We start from the raw sequence: 18,505 nt of genomic DNA on the forward strand, positions 1-18,505 counted from the left end.
TCTTGCTAATTTAATTACAAGTACAATGTGGATTTTGGTGTTTATTTTATGTACAGGCATGTATATAAATACATAGAAACAAGTGTCTATTCATGTGCTACAGCTGTCTTCTCAGTTCTTAATATTGGCTGTCTTTATAGCTGTGTAAATACCTCTACACACCAGAGAAAACAGAATTAAATCCCTGGAAATTCAAAGGGGGCCACAGGCATACAAACATACACCACTGCACCACCCCATTACAGGTCCCTGCTCTTGTGCTGTCATTCCATAAATCATAATAGCAATGCTGTATGTTAGCAATAGTTTTAGTGTTAAAGATACCACAGGATCTAGTCTGTCCTGAAGTAGTCTCCACCATTCCCCCTTGGCTATCAATAATTTCTTGTAGACCCCATGGCAGATACCATAACTGATGCTATATATAGACCACCATTCGCTGGGTTGCCCTGCAAAAGATTCATCATGCTTGAAGTTAATTTTGCCTTGTGTGCAACAAAAAAATGAGTGCACACCATGTTTCTGAGATAACAGTCTTTAACCTTTCATATCATCACAGAAGTATTTCAGTGGTTTCTTACATCCAACTCAGTCCTCTGAAGGATCAGAACAAGAGAGGAAAGAAAAATTAGATTACAAAGAGGAATTCAAACAGTAGTGTTCTGGGCCTGTTAGAAAGTTAAAAAGAAGTATTTGTGTTTGTGTAGATGTATAAAAATACCTTTTTTAAATTTTAAAGTGGTAAACCACACTACTGATTTTTTTTTTTAATCAGTCTATACAATTTTTAAAGATAAACTGATTCTAAAGTGCTCATTGTCCCTTGTTCAAGAGTGTCAGCAAACACAGTTTTTGAGTGGACTGTGGGGCTTGTTTATTTTTAGACTTTTAAAGTGAGGATTGCAAACAGATGCAGGGATGACTACCCCATCCCCCCACCTTTCCTGTAAAAGAAAAAATAAACAACGAAGGTTGATGATTTCTTTAGAGCAAACACCAAAACACTCTAGACAATAGGACTTTTATTTCAGACTCCTAACCAGGGCCAAGCTTGCAATCTAAAAAACATTCAGTCTTGATATGTTCAGGAGGAGGAAGGGACAGCTGCGTGTCAGCATCAATCTTCCCTGTGAAAACACAAACCTAATTCTGTGCCCTTTGATCTGATGGTGATAAACAGTAGAATGACTCAAGACACCACTTTTTTCCGCCATAGCTTCAAAAAAAATGAAGCAGAAAATAGTTACAGCCTGCATGAATACCAACACCTTCGCAAACACAAACAATTGCTAAATGTTACACTGGTTTTTCTGTCCTGTTTCTGCAGTTGTATTTGGGCTTACGTTCAAACAAACACCCTCCTTTTGTACAGGTCAGATTCCAGTCACAGGAGTCATCCTGGGGAAAATAAATTCCAAATTGAAAGTTAGGCCTGATTTTGATGTTACAAATGCTGGTATAATGTAAGAGAGTGATCAAACCTAGTGATGTTGCTCCAGTGCAAAACGAGAGTCTGACTGGACATCTTTCTGTCGATTCTTATGTTTTCTGGCTTATGCCACTAATTTGACAAACTGGCAGCTGGCCAGGTACTCAAAACGATGCTTAAAGTTACAAGTAAAGAAACATTGATATTATCATCCTATTATTATTGATATTATAGTTTTTAAGGAATTTAAACAGATATAATGCATTTTTTTATTAATACATTTCTGTAGAATACGTTCACTGCTGATAATAGCAAATTGGAGAAACTTCACTGAAACAGACTGAAAAACAATGCCAAGATAATTACTTTCCTCCTCTCCACCAACACCTGTGATGCCACCATCAGAACAAAATACAACCCACCAACAGCAAATAGCTACCAAGAGGCATGCAGGGAACAGGAGCTCATGGCATCAGCCCAGGATTAGAGGGACTTCAAGCTACACTCAATGTCAGGGCAAAACAAGAAAATACTATTCACAGGGTGATCCCGTGAATCCCTGACTTCTACTGCATCTTCATGTGACAATGAGAATGAGCCGGGGTACTGTCCTGGTATGAGCACCACTAATATACACCTTCCTTGAACAAAGCAGTCACATGGTGATTCTTGGGAATGGAGACTGAGGCAGTCTCTGAAGAACCCATTCATCAAAGCCTTTGATAGTGTAAAAAACACCTTTATTTTTATCTGGAAAATCCATCATTCAAGGATCACGAAGGATTCCTGCATACTAATTATACATTGCAATACCTGTGTGAACTGCAAGGCATGACTATGTACATTGTACAAGTTGAAAATAAGATCCAGAGAAGATGAAGGCAACATTCTCAAAAATGTCTATTAATTTTGGAGACCTTGGGGATTAGCAGGTATTGTAACTGCAAATCTATCCGTAAGTAAAGCATGTGGTGATTTGGTACCTTTGCTCCAATAGCAGCTTTAAAAATTCATAACACTTCCAGGAAAAAAGACCAAGATTTTTTAGATGTTGAGACCTTCAAAATGAATGGACATTCTTTGAAGTGTTAACCTTATGACTGGACTAACCATGTATGTTGAGTCACTAACAGAGTTGGAAATTAAATTTCTGGGTCCTCACTGCTTAGGAAACCAAAGAGTTGTGCTTCCCCTGCTCACCCCCTTTGGTAGCCATATGGATTTTATCTCTCATCTAAGCTGACCAGCCCTGCAACCCAGCAGCTGACCTCCAGCAAGCAGACAAACTTGGAGGCCACATAAGAAATTTGGTCCATAGTTTTATCACTCTGGTTTAGTGTGTTCATATGGAATGTGGGTGATTATAGAATGTGGATAATCCTCGCGATATTGTTCTGCTCCTTCTCAAGTGTGTTTTGTGTCTCTCAAATATATTTTTTAAAAGTCTGTGCACAGGTAAGTGCATGTCTGCAACACACCAGTTCCAATGACTGGCTTGGCCTTTTCACTTCTATTGCCTTAGGCATCCCTTTCTGTCAGACCTATGAAGAAGGCTATGAATAGGGTAGAAACACACAGGTTGGCAGAGTCCCCCATAGCCAAAGAAAAATACCATTAAATAAAATGCATTAAATTAAATTAAAATGCCATTAAATAAAATGCTGCTACAGCCTGCACAAGAAAAAGTTTCATATTAATTCCTAAAAAATGAGCTTACAGGTGTTAGATTTAATGGGCACCTTTACCAGTGGCTAACACAACCTGCAGCAATAACGAACATGTCCACAATCCATTAGGAAGGAATGGGCAAGGTTTATTGGTTTTCAGTTTGTGTTCAAATCCTTTTTAACTATGCACACTAAGTTAGGGCCAAATTTATTAGGACAGTGTGAGAATTTTGTATAATGAGTGAGTACTCCACAGATTATTCCTTCACATAAATGAGTCCAACCCTGATGAAAACAAACTGTGACAACTATGCTGTATGCTCTGGGGAAAAAAAAAAAAAAGTCTAGGACAAAGCTATGTTAAGAAAAATCGGACACCTGATAACACAAGCAGAAGCAATGACTCTACCCTGACAAAATCTGAGTACATACTGGAAGACCAGGAGCATGCAAACTAATTCTACCTAAGAGACCTCCCTATCATATACTGGCCATTTATACAGGGCCAGCTCCTGAAAAATGTTTTCTGATTGATATTTACCCTGAAAATCAGAGTAGCGCTCCACTGCACAAGAAGTATTTCAATGGCAAACAGTTAGTGAAGGGCCTTGCTGTCTACCCTAATCATTTAAAAAGCGGAAAATGCTGCTTCCGTCCGCACTCCTTGGCCTCTACTTCATTTCCACTTGAGCCTCAGGCCTCAAGGCTTCAAAGGCACAGAGCGGTTTCTCAAAGGGCAGCCAGCACCAGTCTATTAGGGTGAAGCTTATAACTAGTGGTAAGGTGGATTTACCTAACAGGAAAAATCCCATGTGCAGAACTACTTTCATCACCTGTGGTGGTGCTGGAGGGGAAGGTTTGTCAGGGAAACATCTGAACTCTGGACATGAGCCGCAGGTGGAGAATTCCTTTACAGGGAGTGGGAGGAAAGCCAAAACTAAAGTTGAGTGAAAGCTGTCCCCATAGGAGACAGACCTATCTCTACTATACTGGTCCTGGGAGGGATGGAAGGCACATGGTGTGGGGAGAAATAGCAGCAGCAGAGCTGAGAGGGTCCTGGCTGCTTTCCTTGGCCACGCCGGGGCCAGTCTCTGCAAGTCACAGCTCTGCAAGTCACATACAGCTCATCCACCACACCGGATCCCACAACTTGTGTTAAACAGAATTTTGTCACTAGTGTCACCAAGCTGCGGTAGTCCTGAAACAGAACATTTCCTACTGTTACTGTCTTCACTGTGAGTTTCTCTGGGTGACCTTTCATCCAAAACAGATGAAGTCAAATTCAGTTTAACAGCTGACAAAAATCACAGCCTGCAGCAGGGTGGCTGCAATGGCACCAAGCAACTGAATAGCAGGATAACGTGGCATGATCGCACCCTCATGTTTCTTTCTTCCTGTGCTGTAAGCATACTGCGAAACTAAAATCTCACCCTGCACTTCAAATTTGAAACGTTGCTCCCCCACTGCCCTGCATGTTGCCTTATTATTTACACAAATCTTGTGAAAAGCCTCACCAAAAGATCAGAATTTGCTAATTAATTGTAATCTGGTGGTATTTTGTGTCTTGTCTGTGCAAACATCAACAGCTACACAAGGCAACTGGGCTTCCACAGTCCCAAGCTTAATTTTATACATCTCATCCATGATCCCGCCTGCTTTGCTGCTGGCTTCTAGAATTCACCATCTGTTTCTAAAGTGGTAAACAGAATTTGAAAAGTGAAACAAACCAAGAGATGCTGCAGCTTGGAGTCTGTCTGTGTACTGTATCACTGACGAAGCTTTTTTCCCTTCCTACAGCACTATCTACCTTTATTACGTGCTTCGCATGACTAAAATCATAAGAACAACTCTGTCAGGTGGGTGAGGGGCGAGAAAGATTTAATCATCCTTGGTCCAGTCATTTTGAATCTAACACTATGATGAAGAAGCAGCTGAGATGCATCTTATACGCATTTTCCATGCTCAGTAGCATGAATAAACTCATTATAATTATACACAAAACTGAAAAACCCATTTTTGTTGTTTAAAGTATACAGTTAAAAATAAGCATTCAACCAGTTCTAAGAGCATGGGATGTTGTATCAATCTCGAATGGAGTTTCTTATTTTGCACCAGAACAGAGGTACCATTTTACCAAGCATGCTTGAAGACTCCCTTTCCCCAGACTAGATGTGTAGAGTAAATCTAACAGACCATCTCAGAAAGTCAGCAACATTTAGAGTTATCATCTACATTTAAATAATGGATCACATCCAGAAATGTAAACAACGGTTTTAGAGATGTGTGTAGCCATCTTCATTTCACGTTACAGGAAACAGAGATGCAGCAACGTGAAATCACTTGCTGAAGGTCACCCAGCACATTAGCTGCATCCCCTCCTACTCATCTCTTTGATCACACTGGAGCACAGCTAAACAACAGTCCAGGTCACGATGCCTGACCTATTTGAATATTTGCCTACTACAACACATGCTTCAACTGAGGCATTTGGGATCCGGGACCTCAGGACAAGCAATATCTCTCCTGACAGGAAGCACCAGGGAGGGGGAGCGAAGCGACCTCGGCTCTAGTCCAGGCTTCCCAGCCTGTTGCTCATCAACTTGCTTAACATCCTGTCGCCACCAGCGTTCTTCAGAACCCACCGTTACCTTCAGTGGGCCAGGTCTGTGCCAGTCATCTGCTGCATACATGCATTGGTACTTTTCTATCCTCACATAACACTTTCAAACTGGAGCACAGAGCACAAGCTACAACTACCTTGGAACCAACAAATGCAACTATTTCAGATAGGTAGAAAAGAAAATCATCCATACAGATATGGATGGCGTAAGTCTATTTCCATATACAAGTACCACTTAAACCCCTTAGCAATAGCTAAGTTAGTCTTCTTCCACAGCTGTATTTACACACTGTGAATTTCTGTGACAATAATATAATATGATAAATTCCCAGCCACGTAAACTAATAGAGTGGTAACTTGCTAAAATAGTTTATTTCTACACTGTTACCCAGTTCTAGTAATATTACCTTTCATTGCTTCCTCAGTGATGCTTAGATTGGCATCTTTCTGAGGCAGCAACAATCTTTTTGTATGTAAATGTTTCTGCACCCAGACTGGGCCATACTTTACTATTATCTAGTCAAGTATGATTGGAAATTGTCAAACATGTCAGTTGTCCAAAGGGCCAAAATGAAAGTAGAACAGAGTACAAGTCAGTAATTTAGATTGAGGAATACACATGTGGCTGCATCCAACTAGCTTTGATTTCTTTTCTGACTTTAAAAAAAATTATAACAAGGGGCAGATGCTCTGCCAAGGATACAATTATTTTTACCATCTGAGGATCTGACTCAGGAGAAGAAATTTAATAAGCCAGGTTTGAAGCCAATACATCACAGGCACCATTACTCCACAGAAACATGGCCATGCAGTGACCCTGCTCTTGTCTGTACACTGAGAACTATTATCATGAAAGTCTGCCAGAAGAATATAATAAGAATAATGTACCTATCCACTGGGTTTTGTCAATGCTTAAATTATTTTCTGTCTACTTTCTTGCCCTTCCTACATGTAAAAATTTTGAAATATGAATGTTTTGGCTCTTGAATTTTGTGTGTGTGCTTGTTGAAACTGAAAAAATAAATTGTCAGGACATTATGGCTCTAGATCCTTGTAAAGCTGGTATTTCTTTTACTGACCGAGAGTCAGAGCGGTGTTGAGAAAATACAGATGCTAACATTAAACACTTATTGCTGAAAGTCTGCTATATATCCTTCCTGTCATAACTGCCCAACTGAATGAGTTTTCCTACAGATGAGGGAGACTAAACCCTTAAAATACAGCTCAAAAGAGGCTACTTCAAGATATTTTCTAATGGCCTATAATGTGATTAGAATTATGCACATGCCACTTCCCTCATAATGTTGTCCTTTCCGAGGGAAACCATCAGGAAGTCCTTTTATTCATTAGGAATCTTCTAGCAGACCACAGCATTTGTTTGTTAACCCCTCAGGATGTTCCAGGAAGAGATTATCGGTATTTATGGTCCAGTTATGGTCTTTCATAATCCAGCAAACGAATGAAAAATGAGAAGGGGTAGCTGGCTGCCTGCTATCATTGAGGACCTTTTTCTCAAAAGGTACAAAAAGATGGACCAGCAAAATAAGGCAGGAGAAGAATGTTTCTGATAAATTCAATGACTGGACCTGCAATTAGAGTAGCTCAGCTTCACATCTATTCTCATTTCTTCACACAGATTCAATTCTGATGCAAACTTAAATACAAGATTTCTGCTGCACTCAACTCACTCAGACCCTTCTCACTGTCTTTGGTTAACACCGTTGTCTTATTTGGTCACTGAGGCTTTCCTGATCCAGTACGGTCCTTGGCAGGACCAGCTGTGCTTGCCTCTCTACTCTTTGTTAATTGCCTTTGGCAAATTTGTAATTCCCAAGATACTTTCTTCACCCTAAACATCCTACAAGACATTTTTAGGGACTTTTTATTTTGTTTTGGCAGGGGTGAGCTTTTCTGGGTTTGTTTTGCTTTTGATTTTTTAAAAGCCTAAGGCTGAAATAAATGAGGGTAAGTCTCTCCAGGGTGGCACCTGCCAACAACACTTGATGCTCTGGGATCACAGAGCAACCCACAAGTGAGACACAAGTGGTTGAATCTCAAGTTTTGCTCTGGACGGTGGTGCATTCTGGGTTCCACCAGGCAGAGCTCCACCTTGTCCGTTCTGTCACCCATACCCCCTGTCTGAAGACAGCACCTGTGCTTACTGGCTGAGGCCACCAGGGTTCAGGAAAACTGCCAGCACTCCTGTCAAGTAAGGTGAGTTTTAGTTCCTGCATTTCAGGAGATGGCTTTGAGAGGAAAAATCTCTATAAACTATTTGAAGAGAATTCTCAGTTCTTCTGTGTCCCTGAAAGTCATCACTCAGCACAGGAAGCCTGAGAGACGCATTGCCTTATGAGGGGACTGTCTCTTTCTTATCGATGATCACAACATCACAGTGTGTCTGCCGCAAGTTTGTGCGTGGAAATTGCACAGGCATGACATAAATCACCTCAGATTTCCTAGAAATAATGTGACCCCGAGGCAACATATTCAGTAAATTAAAATTAAATTACATGATAGCCTGATGCGACTTCAGCAGACCCCATGTCAGACCTAGCCTGAGGGAGGAATGTGCCTTCTAGCTTTTCCATAACAACTGCCTTTTTACAGTGAGTTAATTATCTACAGATACTGTGTGTTTAGAAGACATAAAACAAGACCAGCTGATTTCAAAGAAACTTTAAAACAGACCTGAAAACGCATCTCTAAACCCTGACTTATATCGATGCACAGTATATAAGCCTAGGTGACACCACTGCTTATAGCAGCCATAAAAGGACACAAAGGATGGTACTGTAAAGTCTCTCAGGAGTTTGTGGATGGTCGTATTACCTAGATGAGAGCTCACAAATGAACAGTGACACTCAAAAACACTCCCAATCGTGTTCACAGGAAGTGTACACCCCATTTGCCTTCATTCCCAATAGCGTGGTGGGGTTTTCCAAGACTCTGCACTCCACCAGACAGAGCTGCCACCTTTCAAAGCAGTGTGCAGGGTTTTATGTTTGCATCTTTACACTAAAGAGATGGATGGGGAACTTAATCAACTGGTCATTAAAGATGAGCTTCTGATAAGCCTGCTGCTACTCAATTATCCCATTAGAATGGAGATTATTAATCTGGACAGAGGATTTAAAATCATAAGCAATGCTGTGTCTCTACAAACAGTCAAAATCAGACTCCCATAACTTCAGCCGATTTAGGTCAGAATGCTACTTTTGATCCTGAGCACTACAAAATAAGTTCTGCTCTTTGTAAATGCATACCCAACAACCCTTGAAGACCACAAACTTCTTGTGGAGTAAAATCAAGGGCAAAGAAAGTCAGGCCTTTCAAGCTTTCAAATGTGGGCATTCAGTTCATTTCCATATCTGGTTTCTGAAACCAGATCAGAGCTTCCTGAAAAGTAGAGGTCAGCTGTAATACAGACATGGGGACTGAGTTGTGGAACTGAGACTTGCATGCAAAGCCTGCCCACAGCACTGTTCCTCTTCTCATGCTTGCAGCTGGGCAGAAAAAAATACACACACACACAAAAAAACCCAACAAAAAACAAAAAACAAACTCAGAAAACAAAGGATCATAACTTCATGTGCTTACATTCTTTTTTTTTTCCCTAAGATAGCTGACAGAGCCCCAAGAGAATGTCTAATGATTTTGGGTGCTGTGGTAGTTTATACAAAGGTGAAATGCTGAGGAAAAATAAATAAGGTTCAGCTTCCTGAAAACAAAGATAGATGTCAGCTCCAATTCTTATTTGTTTACCAAACTTCTTTTAAAAATTATTATGGATGATTTTTTCAAATGTGCCGCTTCTCTCCATTTCTAAGCTTTTATAGAAGTATTTAAGTTTAAAGGGATCAGAGTCAAAGTACATGTTTTATTTTTGAGAAGTGTCTCATGTTTTATTTTTGAAAAGTGTCTAACTGATGCACCTAAGAAAGGGTGTTTTCATTATCTCCATGCCAGTTATTATGTATCTTCATTCATTTGGCAAATCAAACACTCCTATGTTAAAAATATAGCACACCTCTACTCTAAAAATGCTCTATTAATTCTTCTCACTGTCTCTATATTCAAATTGCCAACACAAGTGTAAATTAGCAACATATATTGCTTTTCTCTTATTTTCTTTTTTTTTTTTTTTTGAGAACACTGTGGATGAAGTCCTTTCTGGGTCTTGAAAAATGTCCTTTTAGCTGACCTCCTTTTAGTCCGAGCTCCATGTCATCTGAATCTTCTTTTCAGAAAATGGAGACCAAAAATGTATGTACAAAATTTGATTTGGTCTCTTCAATACAGTGAAAAGTGGCAAAAAATAACCTCTTTGCCCTGGAAGAAATTACTTTGTATCTGTACCCTATAATACAATCAGACACCTTTTGCAATATCATTGAACTGAGAATTCATGCAGTTTAAACAGTAGTTGTTGTGTGTCCCCTCATTGTTTCTTTCTTTCTTTTTATTTTTTTCCTCCAGACTAGTCCCCAGAAAAGTCTCTGATTTGATTTGATTTGGTTTTATTTTGTATTTGTACCCTTCATCACAGCAGCTAATTTAATTCTGCCCTGTGTTCTCTATCCACCTGCTCCTCAGGCCTCTCTGGTGCTTCCACAGGGCTCTCTCTGCAGGCACACATCTCACACTAAACCCACCAGCCCAAATGTATCAAATATTCTCATTTTACCATATGTCCTGCGGTTGCATTCTCAAGGCACTAGTGAAATTCAGCTCCCCTTCTGGTAAGCAGTAGATATTTCATTGCTCAAAGAAACGTCATAACACAGGAGAGGAAATGATGAGAAATACCACCTTGAAATGAGATTACACAAAAGGTCTCTACACTCAGCAATGTCTATGCACAGACTAGCTAAGTCATTGGGTTTGACCAGGGTCTCATGATATAAAAATTGTTGCAATTGGTTAGGACCTGAGATTTAAATTCCCCTATGAAAACAACTGACTAAAACAGGCAAACTGTTTCAGCTCAGGTTCAGAGAATCCGTCTTGCTTCTGCCCAGTGTTTTGAGCACAATGGTAGGAAGACTACCTAAAAATAGGCCTTACACGAGCCGCCTGCAGGAAGACCACAAAAGATTCCTATCTGGGGACATGAGAAATCTCTATCCATAGGATACACACACAAAACGTACATTATCATTCAAGTCTATGAACTGAGTCAATTCAATTCAATTAAATTCAAGTGCTTTTAAGTGGAGGAAGCCTTCAAGCCCACAAGTATAAAGCTTTGAAGTAAAACCACAAGTAGAAGTTACAAAAAGAAAATCACTAACAGCTCTGTGCTTCCTCCAATAACCATGAACTAGTACAACTTTAAAAAAAAAAACAAAACAAACAAAAATAGCAGAACAAAAAAAGTACCACCAACAAAAAACAACCACCCAACAAAACAGAACATTGTTGTTCTGAGTCTTTGCTATGAGCAAAAAGCAATTTTCCACCACTTGGCCAAAGCAGGCAAAAAATCAAAATGGATAAATTTGACTTTCTACACCAGTGGGCTCAAATCGTTCGTACCTCTCCCATCAATAGTTTTTATAGGTGTTTGGATGAGGAGGGAGAATGGAGGCCATTAAAGCAATAAGAGTGAGGAAATGGTTCCCAGAACTTGCAGATTAGAAGGAGAACTTGCTTAGTAGTTTATTTTCAGGTTGATAAATTTAGCTTCCAGTTAATGAATTGGTCAAATCGAAACAAACAAACCAAAACACACACTGTAAAAAAAAAAAGACTTTCCTTGTTGAAGTAAAGAGAGGTGGGGTTTTGCTGCCTCAGCTCTTTGCAAGTGAATTAGACCAAGCAGGCATCAAATCCATTAGAAGGATACCCAGCCCAGCCCTGGCCTTACTCTAGTGAATGGGCTAGTGAAGCACTAAGACCCTGCAGTGACTTCAGCTGTCCCCTGAATGCAACACTGACACAAGGTTTGAGCAGAAGGGGGTTCTGCCTTGAACATTTTCGAGTGAAAATGACATTGATTTTATTTATTTATTTATTTATTTTTTCAAATCCCTTCCTCACAAGCCATTACATTTTTTCTGCCTCAGCATCTAGCCATCTCTCATTCCCTCTCTCCACCTCCACCCCAAAAAAGGAAGGATTTTTTTTCCCTCTGCATTACTATGGCAACGCCTTGCTACCAGAATTAGAATCCTTTGCTTTATGTGCTGGGCAAACAAGTTTTTTCCCCAGAGTCTCTCAGAAGAGCCAGTCTACAGAAAGTTGTTATAGCAGGAAAGCTATGCCAGCAACTGGAACTCAGGCTGTAACTGTGTCTGACATACTGCTTTATCAGGCCCCTCTCCAACCAAGCAAAAGGATTTAAGTGCCCTATTTGAAAAGCTCTCTCCTCCAAACACCTGGAAACATGAATTGCGGTCAGACAGAATAAAGTGTAACAGAGCAATAGAAGAGTGAAATGTCTAGAGAAGTGGAAAGTTCTCGGCCACACCAAAGTCCTTCTGAAATCCGGGCAGGCTGAGAAGACATAAGGAGCCAGTCAGTTTGCCTGTCCTTTCTGCAATTTAGTGAACTTAAAGGACAGGGCTAGTTTAGATCATTAGAGCAAGAGCCCTTACAGGGTCTGGTGCCTCCAAGAAGATGCCTGTGTTGAGTGTTGTTTTGCCTGAAGAGACAGGTAGGAAAGATTAAATGTGTGCTAAAACTCCATTGCCTGGTGTGGCAGCTGGCCTGGACCCCTCAGCCACGCACTGGCAGGAATTTTTCACCTGCAAGAGGACCAATTCTCTGCCCCAAGCCTTTCTGTCCAAGTGGACAAAAGCATCAGCAGATTGCATCTGCAAGAGGAGGAAAAGAGAACGAAAAGGAAGCAGGGGAGGAAGGGATGAGAACAGGGAGTCTGAGACTGCAGCAATCACTGTTCTTCTTGCTGTGGTTCCGCACCAGCGGAGCAGCTGACGTGTCCGCACCCCACCGCTGCTGAACCAGAGTCACGCCTGCAGCTGCTTTCATGCTGCCTGTTGGCACTGGTTCTATCAGTGCCCCCCTTGTGTCAGTTAAGATCACCACAATATTAATTTATGCAAAGATGAGCCCATCTTTCCTGTACTTGTAGGTCTGTACTAACACCTGTTTGTCTTGCCATCTCTACAAACAGGGGCTCTGCGGGGCTGAGATTAACTTAATGGTGTCTAGCACAGTGCAACCCTTATTCCCGGCCATTATCACCACTAAATATCAGAAAAGTAGATTATACTTGCTTTTCCATGCAGACTTACTATCTTTTGCTGGAGGCAAAAGATGGCTGGTCTCTCTGCTCAGCCACAACAGGAGACCTCAGTGATTTTCATTTTAACAGCCTGCAGCCTAAAGAAAGCTCTTGCAGGCAACCTCGATCCCACTGAACTCAGAGAGGGCTTTCAGAGAACCATCATCTCAATCAAAGGACAGAGCAAAGACAGTTGTACGTCATGATATTAAGGAGGCAGCGGGTATATTCTTCTCCCTCAAGCAAACTACTGCCTGTTCTGAGAACAGTCAGCCCCTGGAAATGGCTTTTTTTCTAAAAACTGACGTAGTCCTGGGCTGATCTGAGAGCAGATGTTTTCTCCAGGAAAAATAAAAAATAATACACAGCAAGAGCTTTTCTACACAAACTGTGCAAGACTATCAGCTCTTTCTACTCTCTGAGGTTTCTCTCAAGGATCCTCCAGTCAGTCAAGATTAAAATCAGTTTGACTGGTTATAATGCAAGAAGTCAAAGAGGATACACTGTTCAGCTACATGCAAATCCACTGTTTATTTCACCAGACCACTTCAAAATATGGCACATGCCATTCTTGTAGCTCACAGAATGTATGGGTTCTCTTTAACACAACCCTCAACGTGAAGTCCTCTTACAGAAAGCAGAAGGAGGAATTCCCTGTATTCAGATGCAATCTGCTTCAGTCATCTTGCTCTAAAGCTGCTTCAGTGTTGCCAAAACCCAAACACTCCAGTTAGGCTGCTGGAGTTTCTAGTCATTACTTTGGCATTGGCATTTTCCTTTTAGCTTTTGAAAGCTGAGGAACAGCAGAAACCTTTGTCTCTGGTTCACCTGTGCACTGGAATATCAGTTTCTGAAAGAAGATGAAAGAGATTCCCAGATTATAATAAGAGTTTGGAGACCTGAGGCTTCGGTGAAAACCGCTACAAAAAGCTTAAGATCTGACAATATTTTTGCTGCTTCACATGTCTAAATGGTGTTTAACAATGCCTACGGTAGCCTTCAGCACAGGCACTGGTAACTTCCACAGGACACAGTCATGAGGAGTGTAGAAGCCTGCCTCTTTTATGTCCAAGTCAGACTTCTTTTTTATTTTGTTTTGGTTTGTTTGTTTTTAAGATATTTCAAAAGCAGGAGAAACAAAAGGAAAAATGTGGATGCCTCAAGTTTTGCTGCCGTAAGAACTGAAGTCAGTACATGCTTTTCAGATATTTTCTTCTCTATTACAACATCATTAACAAGTTGCCCTATTTCTTAAACCAATTCCAAACATTTTCTTTATTTGTTCAAGAGAGATGGAGAAACCCAACTCAAACCTGCTGAGAATGAGGCTGCCCTGCATTTCTCAGCACCATGATGCAAGCAGGAGTTTACAATGCCTGTCTTCCACTGTAACTCAGAGGTAAGTTATATCTGCTTTGTTTGGCGGGCAAACCAAGACTGTACGTTCAACTTAATGTTTTTCTATCCATCACACAGTACCATGTAAACTGTGCATTCAGTTAACTGTGTAACTTCATCAGGAACAATGTTTTATGCATCTGTGGTCTGAACCATTCTCATTTTATTGAGATAACCTAGAGAGATAAAACAAAAATGGATAGGGGATTAACTGGGGGTAAGAAGAGAGGGGAGAGTATGTATCAGTTTCCTTACATGAGGAAAAAGGAAATTGGCACCACCACATGCAAGTGTGAAGATATTGACAGAATTTCTGTCAGAATCAGGAAGAGAAAACAAGGAGTGTGGCTTACAGGGTTCACAGATCCACTGGTGTAAAGAAATTCCAGGGAACCATGCTATGGTAAAAACAGGGACACAGAGCCCCTCATATGATTAAAATGATGGGCAGAACAGTCTCCCAAATAAAGAGGGATAAGCAAGGGGCACTAGTGAGAGTTGTAGAGACATGTAACCTGGACAAGAGTCAAAACACCACCCTTTTCTGTGCTATCATCACTAAAGCTTGAGGTGTCAAGTAATTGTTAGAATTGATTGTCTCTAAAACTGTTGAGGGTGGTACACGGAAATCTTGTGGGTAAAAATGAGAGCCAAGACAAACTCCTAGCACATATGGGATACTTGGTCTGGAAATGGGGGGCATAGCAGTGAGGGGTATAGCTACTTTTAATTCTACTTAGGATGCATGCCTGCTGATGCTGTGCTGAAAGAAGGCAGCTCCTGGAAAAAAGATAAATTCCACACACTAAGTAACTTGATTGTTGTTAGATGTCAAATTCTGTGGTATTGATCACATCCTTAAGTGCAAATTAAAGTAATGCCCACTAAGCTGCTCTTTCAGAGTCTCAGTTCACAGATGAAAGGAAAGAGCAAAGGTCTGTTTCTGTTAACCTTGATAGAGCACATGTGACATTCCACTGATGCATATGCTATATGTTGATAAAACAATGTGCAATAAAGGAAAAGGGGCCCATGAAACAGCTCAGGAAAGCAGTGCCCTAAGATATTGCAAGATGAAGACAAGGCTCTGAGGAAGCCACACTTTGTGGTACACTCACCTGATCCAGCTGCTCTTCTACAAATTTCTAAATAGTCAAGAACACTCTGGAGTAGCAGCTTAAGTTTAAAGAAAAGTTGCAGGATATGTGAATGACAGATATTTTCACCCTCTGGTTGGTTATAGCAGGAAAGCTATGCCAGCAACTGGAACTCAGGCTGTAACTGTGTCTGACAGAGAGGAAGGTTCACCTTCCTCTCTAACATCTTCCATTTCATGTATTAGATGAAGTCTGTTTTTTCATATATATCCTCTCAGCATATCAATGACATACATGCTACTCTTGGCTGGGCTAAGAGCAGAAGTTGCTACATACAATCATACAACTGGAAGAGCTTCCATTCCAACCTGGTTTCTTCCAAAGCAGCCTTGTTGGCTGTTCTAGCACACACATATTGCACATGCTGCTTTTTCAGCCATGATTTGCCTACAGCCTGCTACATGACATTGGAGAGTCTCACTTTTCAAGAGTGATCTCTTCAGAGATTTACTGGGCTCAAGACCACGCTGCACAACCAATATATTATAGGATGGAGAAGACAGAACAAAGCTATGAATCTGAGTCTGACTACCTAAATTATAGGACCTGCAGTAAAACTTGCTGCTGTTCATCACTTAACTTTTTTGATGGGATCATAAAATTCTGAATACATAACTACTTATAATAAAGGTTGATCCGAGATATATAAATAATTGGAACTGTTTGAAAATAGGTTGTCTGAGTCTCCAATTCCAATATTCATGCAGAAGTTAAAAAGAAGATAGTTGGTTCACCTTGGAGAAACTCTAGAGATTTTCTGTAGCTGTTCTTTGTCCTCAGGTTTAACTCACCATATCACTTCTACAGAGTCCATCAAGTGGCTAGTAAACCCTACAGCAAACACAAGTGCACTACAGTTCCAGTTCCTATAAAAACTCCACAGATTTCCAAATCCTAAACCAACTTACATCCATTACTTGGCTCTCTTCCTGTAATTTTGTCCATCTTTAAATTCTTCATGGCAAGACTTCCCCCTCATCTAGGTCATTTATAGAAAGGCAGCCACTAGGGAAGCAGCTATATGTTCTGTTGGCAAAGCCACAGATGAGTTGAATAGTTTCAGCGGAGACAGTGCAGTGCAGTACAAGGTAAGTACCAGACGGAAAATCAGGACACCTGGGTTCAGTTCTTAGATCTGCTATGGATTCACCAAGATCGTGGGCCACACAATTCCTTATCTATGTGCTCCTGCTTTCCCCCATCTCTACTGCTTCTCTATTTATTCACATTCACCTTTGCACAGTGCTTTCAGAGCTGTAGAGGTACAAAATACCATTATTCTAGAAACATCAGGCCCTCCGTCATTTTAGTGAAAATCAAAGCTCCTTTGAATCTCAAGAAAAAAATATTATATCCTTTTGACTCAAGTTTTCTTGTGCAGTCTTAATGGTAATAAAGCTACATAGTCAGTCTGTGCTTCAGTTTTCTGGCAGACTGGAGCCTTTGTTTATAAAGGTTGTCCAGTAAAAATGTATAGATAAATGTATGTATAAAATTAGGCTGCGCTTTCTGTGCTAGGATATCTTGACCTGGAGAGTTTTTTTTTTGTTTGTCGGTTGGGTTTGGGTTTTTGTTTGTTTGCTTGTTTTTCCCTAAAAAGTTACAATATAGCCTATTTCTCTTTCTGCTGAACTTCTTGTTATGAAAGTATATGCGGTGTGTAAGAAAGTCTCAGCTCACAGTCTGGGCAACTGAAATAGGAAGAAAGGTGAAAGAAAGCAATAACTTGCCTTAAGTAATTATTAACTCTCTCCATTGGTCCTTCTCCCTAGGCACAGTGAGAAACTTCCTGCTTCATTCAAGATATTAAAGTACAGGATCTGCAATTACTTGACTGAACTCAATATGGATATAAGATGACTTTGTTTCCCCCAGAAAAAACATGTTTCCATTTTATTTAATTTAAACAGGAAAAAACCTTAAAAGAGGACATCATGTTTAATCATGTAGACTATTTACAAATCCTTTGAGTTGTTGTGCTGTGTGTTCACTAAGTCTTGGGATGCAGTCCAGTCATTTTGCAGCTCTCCAAGTTACTTAGTAATCCGTTCTCAGTCACTGCCTCATTGCATTATTGTGGAGAATATCAAGCGAGACTGCAAGGCACACAGCACTGTCATCACGCTTCCTCCTCGAGGGGAGCACATGGTATATTGCATAGCCATGCTCGTTCAGACCCATAGCACATAGGGAAGAGTTGGCAAGGATGATCTCTGTGCATTACTGACAGTTCTGATACATGACCATGGTCCCACTTAAAATGCATCACAGCTGATGTGGGTCTGAGCCCATGAAAGTCTGCGAGGATGTAGCAATGTCCACAAAGTTGAATTAGGTTTAGATGACAACAATATCCTTTGGAAGACTAGAGAGAGAAGGAAAAAAAAAAAAAGAGAGAGAGAAAAATGAAAATAAATAAATAAATGAAAAACAACACCACAACACATGGACAAAGAAGAAGGCTCTCTCTTTTAGTTATTGCCTTCTCCTTTTCAGTTATTGTCTTAGTCCTAGCATTCCTAGTGACAGAGGCATTCATTTCATTTACAAGCAAGATCAGCCCTAGAACTGATGGAACAGGCTGTAGCCCAGGTTCCTACACTGTTGTGGACTGAGAGGTAATCATGCTTCCACAGCCTTCACTTGCAGAAAACACCAAACTTGTGGCTGCCATCCCACCACGAACAGTCTGTGTGTGAGGCAAAGGAAACTGCTGGGGGAAAGAGCTTTTCTCCCTCTTGCACCACCTAATAGCTTCACCATACCACTCTCAAGACAAGAGCAGTAAGCCTTCCTCTCTCTTCCAGCTGTTCTATTTTTTGCTTGCCATTCACTTCTATTGCAAGAGGAGCTTTATCTTTGTGGCAGTAAAGTTAAATGTTGCTTACATGGCTGAAAGCTTCAAACCACCTGTTAATACCTTTGTGAACTATAGAAAATGATGGTATTCTGCTTTGAATGTTGTTAAAAGGACATGCTACAGAG

The sequence above is a fragment of the Patagioenas fasciata genome, chromosome 1 (genome assembly GCF_037038585.1).
Source record: "Patagioenas fasciata isolate bPatFas1 chromosome 1, bPatFas1.hap1, whole genome shotgun sequence".
In the NCBI taxonomy this organism is placed as follows: domain Eukaryota; kingdom Metazoa; phylum Chordata; class Aves; order Columbiformes; family Columbidae; genus Patagioenas; species Patagioenas fasciata.